The following is a 13,316-nucleotide window of genomic DNA, read 5'->3' as shown; positions in this document are numbered from 1 at the left end:
GTACAAAAACAAGAGGCAGGCCACGCCCACACCCAGTTCATGCCTTGTCAACCACATTGTCCACATCCGGCTAGCAATATTTCAGCTGACTGATTGACGTTTTTTTCACTATCAGTTTACTGAAAATATTATTGCTAGACAATTATTATGTTTTGATCACGTACATATTATTTTACTAATTAGACAAAATAAGTAAACCACGGTGTACTTTTGCTCTAAAAAATATGAGAAAAACTGCCTTACGCTACCCCAAACAATAACAAATCTACCAACACAAACAATTGTTTTCTTATTTCTTGAAATGTTTTGTATAACAGCGTGGAATCACCAAATAATTTCTAGTATTACCGTTCCAAAATATATCCAAAGCAGCAATAAAACTGTTGTTCTCTCCATCAAAGAAATATGTTTTCACCTCAAAATATTCACCATCTTGTGAAGTAGTTATGTCCCTTGATGTTATGTCAACTACATAGATTTGGTTGGTGTTGGTAGATTTGTTATTGTTTGTGGTAAGGCCTTATTTTTAGAGCAAAAGTATACCGTGGTTTACTTATTTCGTCTAATTAGTAAAATATGTACCTGATCAGATATAATAATTAGGTAGCAATAATACTTTCTGTAAACTGTTAGTGAAAAAACGTCAATCAGTCAGCTGAAATATTGCTAGCCGGATGTGGACAGTGTGGCTGACAAGGCGTGAACTGGATGTGGGCGTGGCATGCCTCTTGTTTTTGTACGCCGTACAATCGTCCATGATTGTTCTACAACTTGAAAACAAGTATGGCGATTATTTAGGGTGTTAATTTTTTTTATTTGATTATTTCTGTAGTTTTGTAATCGGAGTTCAGCTTTAATGTGATCCCTTTGCCTTGTTCCAGTGATGAGTCGAGCTGAAGCATTCTGAACATATTGGATTTTCTGCAGCTGCCGCTGTGGTAGACCACACAATAAAGCATTATGGTAGGCCAGCCTTGAAGAAGGGCGTAAGGAACTAGTGCAAGGAATCAATGGAATAAAGCCTATATGACATTTGAAGATGACCGAAACTCCCTCACCGGTTTGTCCACACTGTATAACATCTGGATGTGAACAAGGATCTCTTATCGTCATCTTCGGTCGGGTAAAATGTGTTACAATAGATAAGGCTTGGTCTTCCAGTAAACCCCAAGTATAGTTTCTATGTCTTAATGTGGGCCACACAGCCGATATAATATTTTTATAAGGTGTATAGTCCACATCTGGTTTAGACCAGACTGCGTTCTGATCCAGAGAAATTGACGTTCCTAGTTCATTTGTGTTAGGATCTGAAATACAAAACAAACAACATCTTCAAATTCTTCAAACGCTACACATAAAAAGATGGAGACGTCATAATCCATGGATCTTTCAAACCTCTCTATGTATGTGTGTGTGTGTGTGTGTGGGGGGGGGGGCTTGCGCGCTTTTATTTCAATTCCAAGTTACATCAAAAAGTACTCACCGTTATTTAATGGCTGTCCTATAGCATCTACAACAATAGCCGGTATAATTAATACTGGATCTACAGCTGAACAGTTTTTAATATCCGACGATATTATTGTTGATAAACCAGCTTTATTAAATATTCTTACAGCCAATCTTCTACATTCACTAAAATCAACTTCACCGTCTAAATTAATGCTAAACTGAATCTAGGAAATACAATACTTTTCCATGAAATAGTTTGTCTTTATGACACAATTTTGAAAACAGGTTCGCGTAGTTACATAGATATCCTGTTGAAATGAAATACCACACAGATGATTTTCCTTCAACGCAACCTTTTTTGTGGTGCACGTACTATTTCTAAAAAACCCGATACATTTTGTAGTTGCGCATTGATAGCTTTGGGGACGGACAACACCCCTAACACAGTTACATATTTTGTTCTTTCTTTCTATGGGTTTGCCTAAAATCTGTAATCAAGATTACGTTTTAAGGCATTTTCATAATGTATACCGCTGTAACAGATTTATAAAAGCATGCAGACAATCTTAGAATTTAAATTCTTACCATTGTCTCACTGATTTTCTGCACATTGTTTACTTTGCTCCATTTAGTAAATAAATGACTATTGTGTTTATTATCTGTTATACTCCACATATATTGATCTATGGTAGACTCCACAGAACACACTCTATCTTCGGTATTACTCTTCTTGTAAGTCAAGCTAACATCTAACTGGGATATGGAATAAAAAATGAAATGATAACCGTATTATATTAAAACAAACTTTCATATCAGGTTACATTTAGTAGCTCATTGAAGGATTTTAGGTTCATGCTGGGTTAATTGTATGGCTACCTCGTTAGGTTGCATGGCGTCGTTGTGCTCATCAAGGTGTTATTAACGGTATATTAACGTTAAGTTGTTATCTGGGTGATTTTGTTAGCATTCGGCCAGCAACTATTACTATAGTGCGCTGCAAATTAAATATTTGATTATGCATAAATATTAGACAGATAAAAAGAAATCATTTTAATTAGTTGGATTATATTATTTATATTTGATTTACCTGGGAACTTTGCATCTGTTTGTGGAGTATATCTATATGTGGCATATCAGGTTCGCTCAACACTGTTACACCATTACTGACTACAGGTTGAGAACAAACTTCACCCGAACAGAACCTCACACTACTTCTATATGTTTTACAATAATCTAATACTACTGGTTGGAAGATTCGACCAGAATTTGATAGAAAATTCTTATCTTCTACATTGTACCATATATCCTCTGTTAAACAATGAATAATAATTTAATAATAAAAATAATTACACTCTAATATCAGTTTGCTGAGTAACCTTCTTTATTTTTATCAACCATACAATTTATGTAAATTTAAACAATTGGACGCTTCTTCTCTAGAGATTCTATTTTTTTCTAATTATAAATATATCAAAATGCTATAATCAACAACCGCACTAATGCATTATATTCATTTATTTCAAAGTAATTCAAACATTTACCTGTGTTTTTCTGTCTCAGTTGTAGCGTCCATTTAATATCAGGATACATATGTTTATATGCATTTGATATTGTCCAATGTGCCATGTAATAAGATGTTGATATTTGATAGTCAATATCCGACTCACAATCTGAGCTTGAATTCTGTGTCAGAAAGAAAAATGGCGTGTATTCTTAAAGTGTTCTTAATTGAAGGTTTTATAGATAAATATTTGAAAACTGACAACACCAATAACTACATTGTATCACTATTAATACCTCCAGTATCAGTTCAATACATGTAATGTATTTTTCATGAACATAATTTTAAAATTTAGAATTAAAACGCTAATAAAATAAATATTGTACTATTCTTAGCTTACTAATTATTAGGAAAATAGTTTACCTTTTGTGAATGGTGGTTTGGTAGCCATGATAGTTTTTCTATGTTTGATATTATTATAAAATGTAAGAAAGTAATATGGTATAAGGATAGGAAAATAATGTTATGTTTTATTTGGAATAATTATCAACTGTGGAACTCGGATTTCAATTAGGAGTAAAATAGCTTTATAGCCATATTATGATCATGCATTGTACATTTTCAGTAGTACTTAATATCAAATACAAGGGATATAAATGTGACCCTTGCTGCCGGCCTACATCAACTATTGGTTTTATAAGCTGATATATAGTTGATGGCAAATGTTTATATCTACGAGGTAATCTGAATTTAAAGGAGCTAAGTCGCTAATATTTGTGACCTAGAAATTGACACAAATGGGTCGCAACGCATACAATAATGTAATACGAATGTATATAAATTGATTTACATTAAATCGTTTCTATATTTACTGTAATTTCTAATCAGTTAGGTTCGGCGAAATACGCCAGTATTCTCAATCGAATTTCAATCTCTAGCGTCTGGTTATTCCAGTCTACGCCGATAGTATTTATTGGGCATGCTCTCCAGATAAGAATATAGCGTCACCGTTTGACATGACCTGTGGAATATGCCTAGCCTCGGTTTTCAATTCCCTTATTACAAATAGCGCTGAAACGCATTATGGTACAAGATTCGTGTACCAATTGTAAAATGTTTATTTTGTCTTTAAATATTGGATATCAGGAGGCCATTTTTTCCCGGTAAGATCACAACATCAATGTTGATTTAACCCGACAAATAAATCGTGTTTTCAATGTCGAAAATTTTGGATGATATTGAGTTAGAGACTTAGCTACTTTAATCATTAATACAGTATTTACGAGGTTATGCATATTGGTTAAAAATGTGGTTGTGAGGTAATCTTTATTCGTAAACACTATTGTTATGAATAAGGCTGTTTATTAATTTACCCTTTTGTTGACAATCAGAGCCATCTTTTATCTGAACTTCATTATTCAGGTTAACATTTTTCTGAACTATAGTGATACCATTAGACGACGCCTTTGTTGTTCCGGCGTCACTCCTAGCTGTTACCGTTACAAAGTAAGTCTAAAAATAGTAACAATAATAATATTGACAGAATATATTACTAATACATACAAATGTAGATTTCTTTATTTGTGAACGGGTCTTAACATGAGGCATCTAGAGCAATAAGGAGGTTTTTCTGACAAACGTGTATCTTGTAGCGTCTGTATACAATTGTTACATTAAAATATCCTACCTACCTTGTGCAGCTGTAAATTAAGCCCGAGAAACGTATGCTGTGTCTTACTGCCAACGTTTTCATCTTTTATATCAATAACGAGTGGTTGAGAGCCAACACCAATACTGTAAGTCACATGCTCGGCCATATCATCAGATTCAAATCCAAACCATCTTGCTTTTAATTTACTGGTTGATAATTGAAAATTACTGTCTTCTAACTCCTAAAGGGAACATTATATAATTATAAACAAATGTGTTCCAATAGAGAAATACAACCGCAGATGAAAGCCTATGTTAGGTACTGTTATCAATACCAGCGCAAATGTTTACCATAAGACGGAAAAGTATTTTGTAATATCAGTTTAGTGGATTTTGAATACACGCTGCTACAAAAGTAAATGATCGAGTATGACCAAAGACTAGACGGTTTCTTTAACTAGCTATGTAGGTTGCAATGTATGGGAAGAGTAATGGTCCAAGTTACCAAACATGATTCGATATTATATTTAATTTTAACGAAGCTACCACACTGTCACAATACCGCCAACTGTTGAAAACAGTTAACACAAAATTATGTGCATTAAACTATCTGTTCCTTAGAAATGGATGCACATGCGTCTTGCAAACGAGTCCGCCGTAAACATATATGAAAAAGCTTACATTAATTCCAAAATCAACTGCCTCATCAGGTAGAATAACTTCAAATACAACTCCCTTGGCTGGTTTTCTGGTATTATGAATATATGGATTAGATGTGAACACACTGTGTAATCCTACTATATTCTCTACTCTTATAGATACATAGTAGGTAAAGTTGTGATGTAAATCCCAATGAAGATCCTCCATGGAAAAAGCTGTACAGGTTAGTGGGTTAGCTAACGTGCAGATTCCGCCAAACGATAATGAAGAATACGGATACACGTCTTCGGTTCCTGGTGAACTACCTGTAAAATGAATACATTTCTTCTGTATATTCATGACAAAGAACAAACCTCTCGTTTTTCAGATCCGAATCCAATTTTATGATTGCTATTCACAAAGTAGAATTCCGAATAGTTGCCAGATTTTACCCCATTCCCGATCACTATTAACTACTAATTGAAAATATTATCTTTTTTAAAAATCGGATTTTAGCGAAGGCAGCACTCATGCATAAACTTACCTACGGCCGCTGTAAAAGTAAGTTGCGACGACTCGGGATCAGATACAACTGCTGCTGACCAATAGGCCTCCAATATATCATCCTCAAATTTAACCAATACCTCACCACCAACAGTAGGGGGAATAGTATGAACTAAGATCGGTCCTAATCCCTGGAAAATAATTATAACATGTTTTATGGGTAACGTAAGTCTTATCAAAATATTCTAACTTTTTAAACTTTTTCAGAAAAATAAACCAATATTTGATTAAAGTACTAAAATCATAAACAAGCGCCACCAACCTGAACAGTTTCTTTTCCAGCTTTGTTAATTGCCTTAATACTGATGTAGAATTCTGTTCCATCACTTAGTTGTGGGTGGTAACCACGGTACCAAGAATGGTGATGGGTTGACGTAAATGGTAAAACGTCAGGGGCAGAAACTGAACTTTCAGCAGATGCTACACCAAATTCATAATTGTAAATTTCTGTATTCATCAAACTACCCTTAGCAGTCCAATTAACATATAACTGAAATAAAATTATTTGTTGTTATGTTCTTATCTTGGTTTTAGATTGTTAAGACCTATGAAAATAGGACTCAATCCGGTAAAGAGAATTCGATAACGATTTTTTTACTGCGTTTGTGATGTAGTCTCATTTACTAGAGATGTGATCAGAATGTCTCCCAATTCCGAAAATGATCACGCGGTTCCCGGAATCAGCTTTATCTTACCAGACAATGTATTATACCGACTGCTATTCGTCCATATCATGAATAAAGACTAAAATTATACAACGCAATGGCCCCTTCAACTCTACGGGTTGCCGGGTGATTAATTAGGGCATGATAAACTCGCAAATCTATATATTATATGTTATTGTGTTTATCGCTGTCTCCATTAGCCTACTCGGAACAGAACAGTAGGGCGTTAAACCTCATTTGTATTAATTATGTAGAAGACTATTCATGGGTTAATGACATGCTCTGTTGAGGGGTGTTCAAATTCCGAATTCACCTCTGAACGAGAAACAGAATATACTTACATGAGAATGCATTGCAAGATACATCTTTGAAAAAAATACATCTGTCATTGGGTTTTCATCACAAAACATATTCGCCGGATATGTATGTATTGTACCATTAGAAAACCGCTCAATGGGAAAAAGATCGGTACCATCAACCGTTTTGGCTTTTCTCCTGAAATATATTGATCTATTCTGTTACAATAACATTCTCTTCGTTTAATTTAGGAATACGTCGGGGCTAGGCTTCGTTTGGAGTGAATACTTGTAGGTTACTTTTACCTCATTTATAAAGTTTTACTAGCAAGTTAATTATTCCAACGGAATCTTGTGTTGTCTTTAACTTGCATGTGTAAACAATATAACATGTTATTATGTCTTTATTTCCAAGCTTGATAATATTTAATCCGACCTTCTACTGCACACAATTGATCTCAGTCATCTACTGTTTACTCGAAGACTAACAGTCATTGATACTTATTGATATTAAGTGGGTCCTTATCCATTTTGTATTGTAAAATAGTTTAATTTGTTTACTTATTCTAATGTCTTGAAGATATAAATATGGAGATATTATCCGACTAGGCTTTTTGTCAGCTGAGAATTTACATTAGTTGAAAAGGTATCCATGGGTTCGGTTACTATACAAAACGATTTATTTTAATGAATCATATTAACCAGCGGCTGCCAGGCAGGATACGCCCACATTTTGCAAGAGATTGATAGAGAACAAGCTAAAAAAAAGATTTTTCGTGCAATCAAGGGCCATAATTCAGGAAGTTACGATCCGATATGCGCGAATATCGAAAGGAACCAAGATCTTTGGGTTACAAAGATGTATATCAAGTTTCATAAAAATCAGATCACCAGTGGCTGCCAGGCAGGATACGACCACATTTTGCAAGAGATGGATAGAGAACAAGCTAAAAACAAACGGAATTTTTTGTACAGTCAGGGGCAATAATCCAAATATCAAAAAATACCGAGATCTTTGGGATATAAAGATATGTTTAAAGTTTCATCAAAATCGGATAAAAATTGTGACCTCTAGAGGCTCCACAACCTTCGTATTGCATGCTTTTACACAATTTGCGTACAAAGGGCGGCTATTTTGTCGGACAGTTTCATTTCGATTTTCCCTAAATTCGAATCCAACCGTCATTATGGTGGAATGGTGATATATTTAAACGGTTTTTAAAATCGGAAAAAAATGTGACCTCTAGAGAATCCGCGAGCTAAAAATGCGATTTTTCGAACAATCAGGAGCCATAATACAGGAAATTATGTTCGGATATGCACGATTATCAAAAGCAACCAAGATCTTAGTGTGTAATGGTGATATATTTACATGGTTTTTTTTTAAAATCGGATAATTAAAATTGTGACCTCTACAGGGACAGCAAGCTAAAAACGTGATTTTTTGTACAATCAAGGGCCATAATTCAGGAAGATACGATGCGATACGCGCGAATATCGAAAGGAACCAAGATCTTTGGGTAACAAACATGTATTTCAACTTTCATCAAAATCTGATCAAAATTGTGACCTCTAGAGGGTCCACAATCTTGATATACCAGAGGCTATATACACTATTTGCGTACGAGGGGCGGCCATTTTGTCCGGCAGTTTTAGTCCGAGATTCATGAAATTCGAACTCCACAAACATCACGGTGTAACGGTGATATTATGTTCGAACGTTTTGATAAATCGAATAATAATTGTGACCTCTAGAGGGACCACAAGCTAAAAACGCGATTTTTCGTACAATCAGGGACCATAATTCAGGAAGTTACGATCCGATATGCGCGAATATCGACAAGGAACCAAGATCCTTGGGTTATAAACTTACATGTCATGTTTCATCAAAATCGGATCAAAACTCTAGAGAGTCCACAACCTTGATATACCAGATGTTTACACTATTTGCGTACAAGGGGCGGTCATTTTGTCCGACAGTTTCGGCCCGATTTTCATGAAAAGCAAACTCAACCATCCTCAGAGTGTAACGGTGATATATTCAAACGTTTTTTTTTAAATCGGATAAAAATGATGACCTCTATAGTGTCCACAAGCTAAAAACGCGATTTTTCGTACAATCAGGGGCCATAATTCAGGAAGTTACGGTCTGATATGCGCGAATCGAGATCTTTGGGTTATAACCTTACATTTTAAGTTTCAGCAAAATCGGATAAAAATTGTGACCTCTGGAGGGTCCACAAGCTAAAAATGCGATTTATCGTACAATCAGGGGCCATAATCCATGAAGTTACGGTCTGATACATGCCAATATCGAAAGGAAACGAGATCTTAGGGAGATAAACCTACATTTCTAGTTTCATTGAAATCGGATAACCATTGATAAATACATGGATACAAGGTGTTTAACGTTATATTTTTAATATACGAAAATGACTTAAACTCAAGATTGCACTTACATACAAGCTGAATCTGGGTCTTTAAGTAAATATTTGCGTCTTGTATTTGATATATAATATACTTGATTATTTTCCTTTATTAAACCACCTTTAATTCTAGCCCCTTCTATATCTATTTCACTTATGGTAGGTAATGTTCTATCAACAACAACTCCATCAGAACAAACTGGTACAGATACTTCTAAGGCTCGGTTATATGCTACCACGGTGATGTAATATTTACCATCAGACGGTGCTGCCCAAGAAGCATGCGTAGATGTAGTCTGTTGGACATCCTAAAAGTATAATAGTATGAGATGAGCCCTTATAAACGTTCTACCATAAAAAGGATAAATCTTACCACGGACAAATACAATTACTTTGAAAAAGATTGATTTCAGTTGTTTAATGTCATTAGATTACCTGTTTATTTGCAAGATTCAGATGAAATTTATTGGCACCCAAACAAGACGTGGAAAAACCATACTGATAAAATTTCACCCCACTCTCTCTATCAAAGAAACCTTCCCAGTGTGCAAATAGTTCTAAATCTGGCTGAAAGTCTACTTCCGGTGTTCCATATTTACCGTCATGCACCATCCCTTGGTGGGGTGGACTAGCATCAATTGTTATCTGAAATTAAACGAGATTATAACGTAAAGACGCAATTAATAATTGATATATACCAGATGTAACTCTATATAGTGATGTAGGTCTATATAGTTAGTTTGATAAATGCAACATGCCAATGCTCCTTGACAAATTAAATTATTCTAAATAAAAAAAGGCAGTCACCCTACAAAGGTAAATTTGTTGTCATAATATATTCATATCAATGTAACAATGTTTATTTATCACGTAATCATAATAAATCCAAACAAATCTTGCATGGAGCAAGGAAGAATGTAAAGTGTGAAACCTTGTAGAGTATTTTTTAAAAATCCAAACACATCCAATAATAAATCCAAAATGAAGCAAAGAAGAATGTAGAGTGTGAAACATTATTATGTATATTTGTGGTTAAAACTCCATATTGAAAATCTAATACATGCCTGTTTAGTTAGAGTTGTTTTTAATTTAGCTTGGTTCATCACAGTAACCACGATACGATAATCATGATCATGCGTACCAGTATTTTTATTGTTTAAGATGCCTTCTCCTGGTGTAGCAGTAGTAGGTGGTTTTATTTGAAAATGGCGATGATAACATGTGCTAGTAGGAATGCAATAACAATTGGCTCCTCTGGTATTATTAGAATATTTACTTTGGCATTCTCTAATGTTCTGAAAGATAAAATCAATACAAAGTTATTAATAGTAGTCACGGAGGACGGGTGCATAAGGAGTTGTCTCCCCTGTTGCACTGTGGGATTGCGGCCCCCTCCCCTCTTTTTAACTAATATTTTGAAGTACAAAATATTGTTTAATCTTTTATGTAGAGTAAAGAATTTAATAAGCAATTCGCGAGAAGATATTCACGCAGTTTCCCCATTGGTATATAAAACCTTTTCTTCATTATCGCATACTTACCGTTGTTTGGCCTTGCGGTGGAATACGCTGAGATCCATGTTCTACTTCAGTTAAATGATCCAATATCTTCCATTGTACCGTCTCTATTCCACTATGATCATCAAAGGCTATCCATTCTATGCTGTAAATTATATGACATTATACTATCACTATTACCTATCCTATAAGGTAACAATGTTCTGCATTATATAATATCAATACATGTATGCCGACAACTTCAAAAAGAAACAGGGGCCTGTTTCACGAAATTTTAACTAAGATAAAATCCACATTTTAGTAATTTGATTGGATAATATTAGGTTGATTTTAGCGCTTAGCCAATCAAAATTGAAGTATCTACTTAAAATTGGATTTTATCTTTAGTTAAGATTTCGAGAAACAGGACCCAGGATAAACTGAATGACAAAATACAAAATGTAAAGGAGGTATTCTACATGTAAGGAACTATTCTGCCTATTCCAGGTGATACCTAATTTCAAATCACGAGTTTGTATTCCAAGGCAATATGACTCATACGTTAAATATGTCTTAAGTACTTAGTCTGTTACTTACACCATTTTATCAAGTTCCTCAAAACCATGAACTGCTAGATTAACCTCATCACCTTTTGTTAACCATAGATTTTCAATAACAGGTGGAGTATTATCAAAATGGACAGTCAACGATTCTTCCTTGTATTGAGATAAAATATCATAAGCTCTGATAAAATATCGTAAAGTATCGCCATCTTTCAGATCCGGTGTTATTGTCACTTGTTGATCAAGTCGTAGATCTACGAATTCATTCAGAGAAGGCTGGTTAATCGAACTTCCTCCAGTGTGGTCCACTTTATATATGGTTTTAATACTAACAATTCCTAAAATATTAAATCCAAATTATCTAATATAATATTCAAATGTCAAGGATAAGATCACATAATAGGCAATAAAAATTGAACATTTTCATAAACTTTAAATGCATTTGATATAATAATAGGACGTAGTCATCAAGGTCCAAACTGTTCGGACTGAACTGATTGCACCTTATTTCGCCATTTAAGGGAGGGACTGATTTATCAATATCATATCTGGTAAAAAAGTTTTACTGCCTACAGTCATACCTTCAAGCCATAATTAAACCTCTGTTACCTTGTACATTGCTGATTGCCTGCGTTGTTCTAGACCCATAATTATCATCATATTGAGACTCTACACCAGGTTCTGATTTAACAGCTGCTAGAAAACGACCATTATGATGTACAGTGTTGATATATCTATTAGTCCAACTGATTGTAACAGAATTTAAATTAGTCTGCCATTTGTAATTGGTAGTGGAAAGAGCAGTTGTCACTCTAAGCACACCCCCAGACGTCGTTGTTACAGCAGACGTGTCATCAAATATTACCAATCGTCTGGCCTTCTTATAATTTCCAGCTTTATCATAGGCTGATAAAATTATGGAATATACGGCGGGATCGGGGAATGTAACAACAACACTTTTCTGAAAGAATAAAATGTTCAAGTTTCGCGATGACAAGCATATTAATCTAAAAATACACCTTTATCTTTATCTTCCAGAACTGCATATTTGCACTTCATTTTGTTGTCCTATTTACTATCATTTTAATTATTTCGGTTTTTATGTTGTTGTCGTTATTAGGTTTTATCTAACTTTGTCAACAATTTCATTTTTTGCTTTTATTGCATCTTTTATTCCTTATCTCCCACAAACTGGCTTTCAACTACTTTTTATACACACTGTTGGTAAAAAAGAAAAATGTTCTCTAAATGATGCTCTGTTTAATGTATTGGAGTCGCTAGCTACAAGTGACAACGGGGACTACTTTGCATTATTCTCCAACTTTCTTAGACTGACAGTTCTGCCACAATTTATTCCCCGACGTAAGATACTGGTGTCCAGTCATCTCGTGCACAGATTAGTCCAATTAGATGAACAATGTTCATGGAAAGGGGTGCTCAAATGAAACACTTACTTAAATATGGTATTTGCCGGGCCCTAATAGCTAACGTATCTGTACGTTTTCTATATATTAAAGAGCGCGGTTAACTGTACTTCAGACATCATCGGGGCTTCTTAGAAGGCATACTCACAGCCTCCTCGGTTTAGAGGCCAGGGTTCAGACACCGTTCCATGTTCGTCGGGAGAACATACTACATTCCTGGAGGGGCGTTTAACCTCCCCGGCTTGGAGGCCGGGTTACAGACATCATGCAGAGTTTTTAGAAGAATATATTCTCTGCCTCTGGCTCGAGGCCGGGATAGAGGCAATATGTAGGGTTTCAGCCTTTGGATCTGATTCCAACGCTTGTTAAACTCAGACTGTAGATATTATAATAACTCATAATGTATTATCATAGATGTTGTAGTTTCCTGTAGTTTATATATAAACATAGTTTTAACCACACAGTGTTCCAGAGTTAATTGACCATTGAAGTTTTATACAAAACGTGAAAGTCCTGATTAGAGAAGTTTCACCATAGTGACACATACTGGGGTTTTGGGAGACCGCTGCTAGGTTAGTCGCACAGTTCACTTTTCGGTGTCTTGAAGAAGGATTGTGTTACTGGCCGTTTTCTAGGGATATGG

The 13,316-nt window shown here is 35.0% G+C and overlaps 2 long non-coding RNA genes across 2 annotated transcripts; both read right to left on the bottom strand.

Annotated features, from left to right (window-relative positions):
* Nucleotides 1-1,438: 1,438 nt before the first annotated feature.
* On the bottom strand, nucleotides 1,439-2,680 carry LOC130013979 (uncharacterized). The gene is made up of 3 exons (XR_008788950.1): nucleotides 2,537-2,680; nucleotides 2,035-2,202; nucleotides 1,439-1,673 (listed from the first exon to the last, which is right to left on the bottom strand). It is a non-coding gene; the product is annotated as an uncharacterized LOC130013979 (long non-coding RNA).
* A 2,710-nt stretch (nucleotides 2,681-5,390) lies between these two features.
* LOC130013980 (uncharacterized) lies at nucleotides 5,391-6,172 on the bottom strand. Its single transcript, XR_008788951.1, has 3 exons — nucleotides 6,066-6,172; nucleotides 5,784-5,934; nucleotides 5,391-5,565 (listed from the first exon to the last, which is right to left on the bottom strand). It is a non-coding gene; the product is annotated as an uncharacterized LOC130013980 (long non-coding RNA).
* Nucleotides 6,173-13,316: the final 7,144 nt, after the last annotated feature.

The sequence above is a fragment of the Patella vulgata genome, chromosome 8, assembly GCF_932274485.2.
Source record: "Patella vulgata chromosome 8, xgPatVulg1.2, whole genome shotgun sequence".
Taxonomy (NCBI): domain Eukaryota; kingdom Metazoa; phylum Mollusca; class Gastropoda; family Patellidae; genus Patella; species Patella vulgata.
The sequence above is the reverse complement of the archived record's forward strand: the minus strand, read 5'-3'. Positions and strand labels throughout refer to the sequence as shown.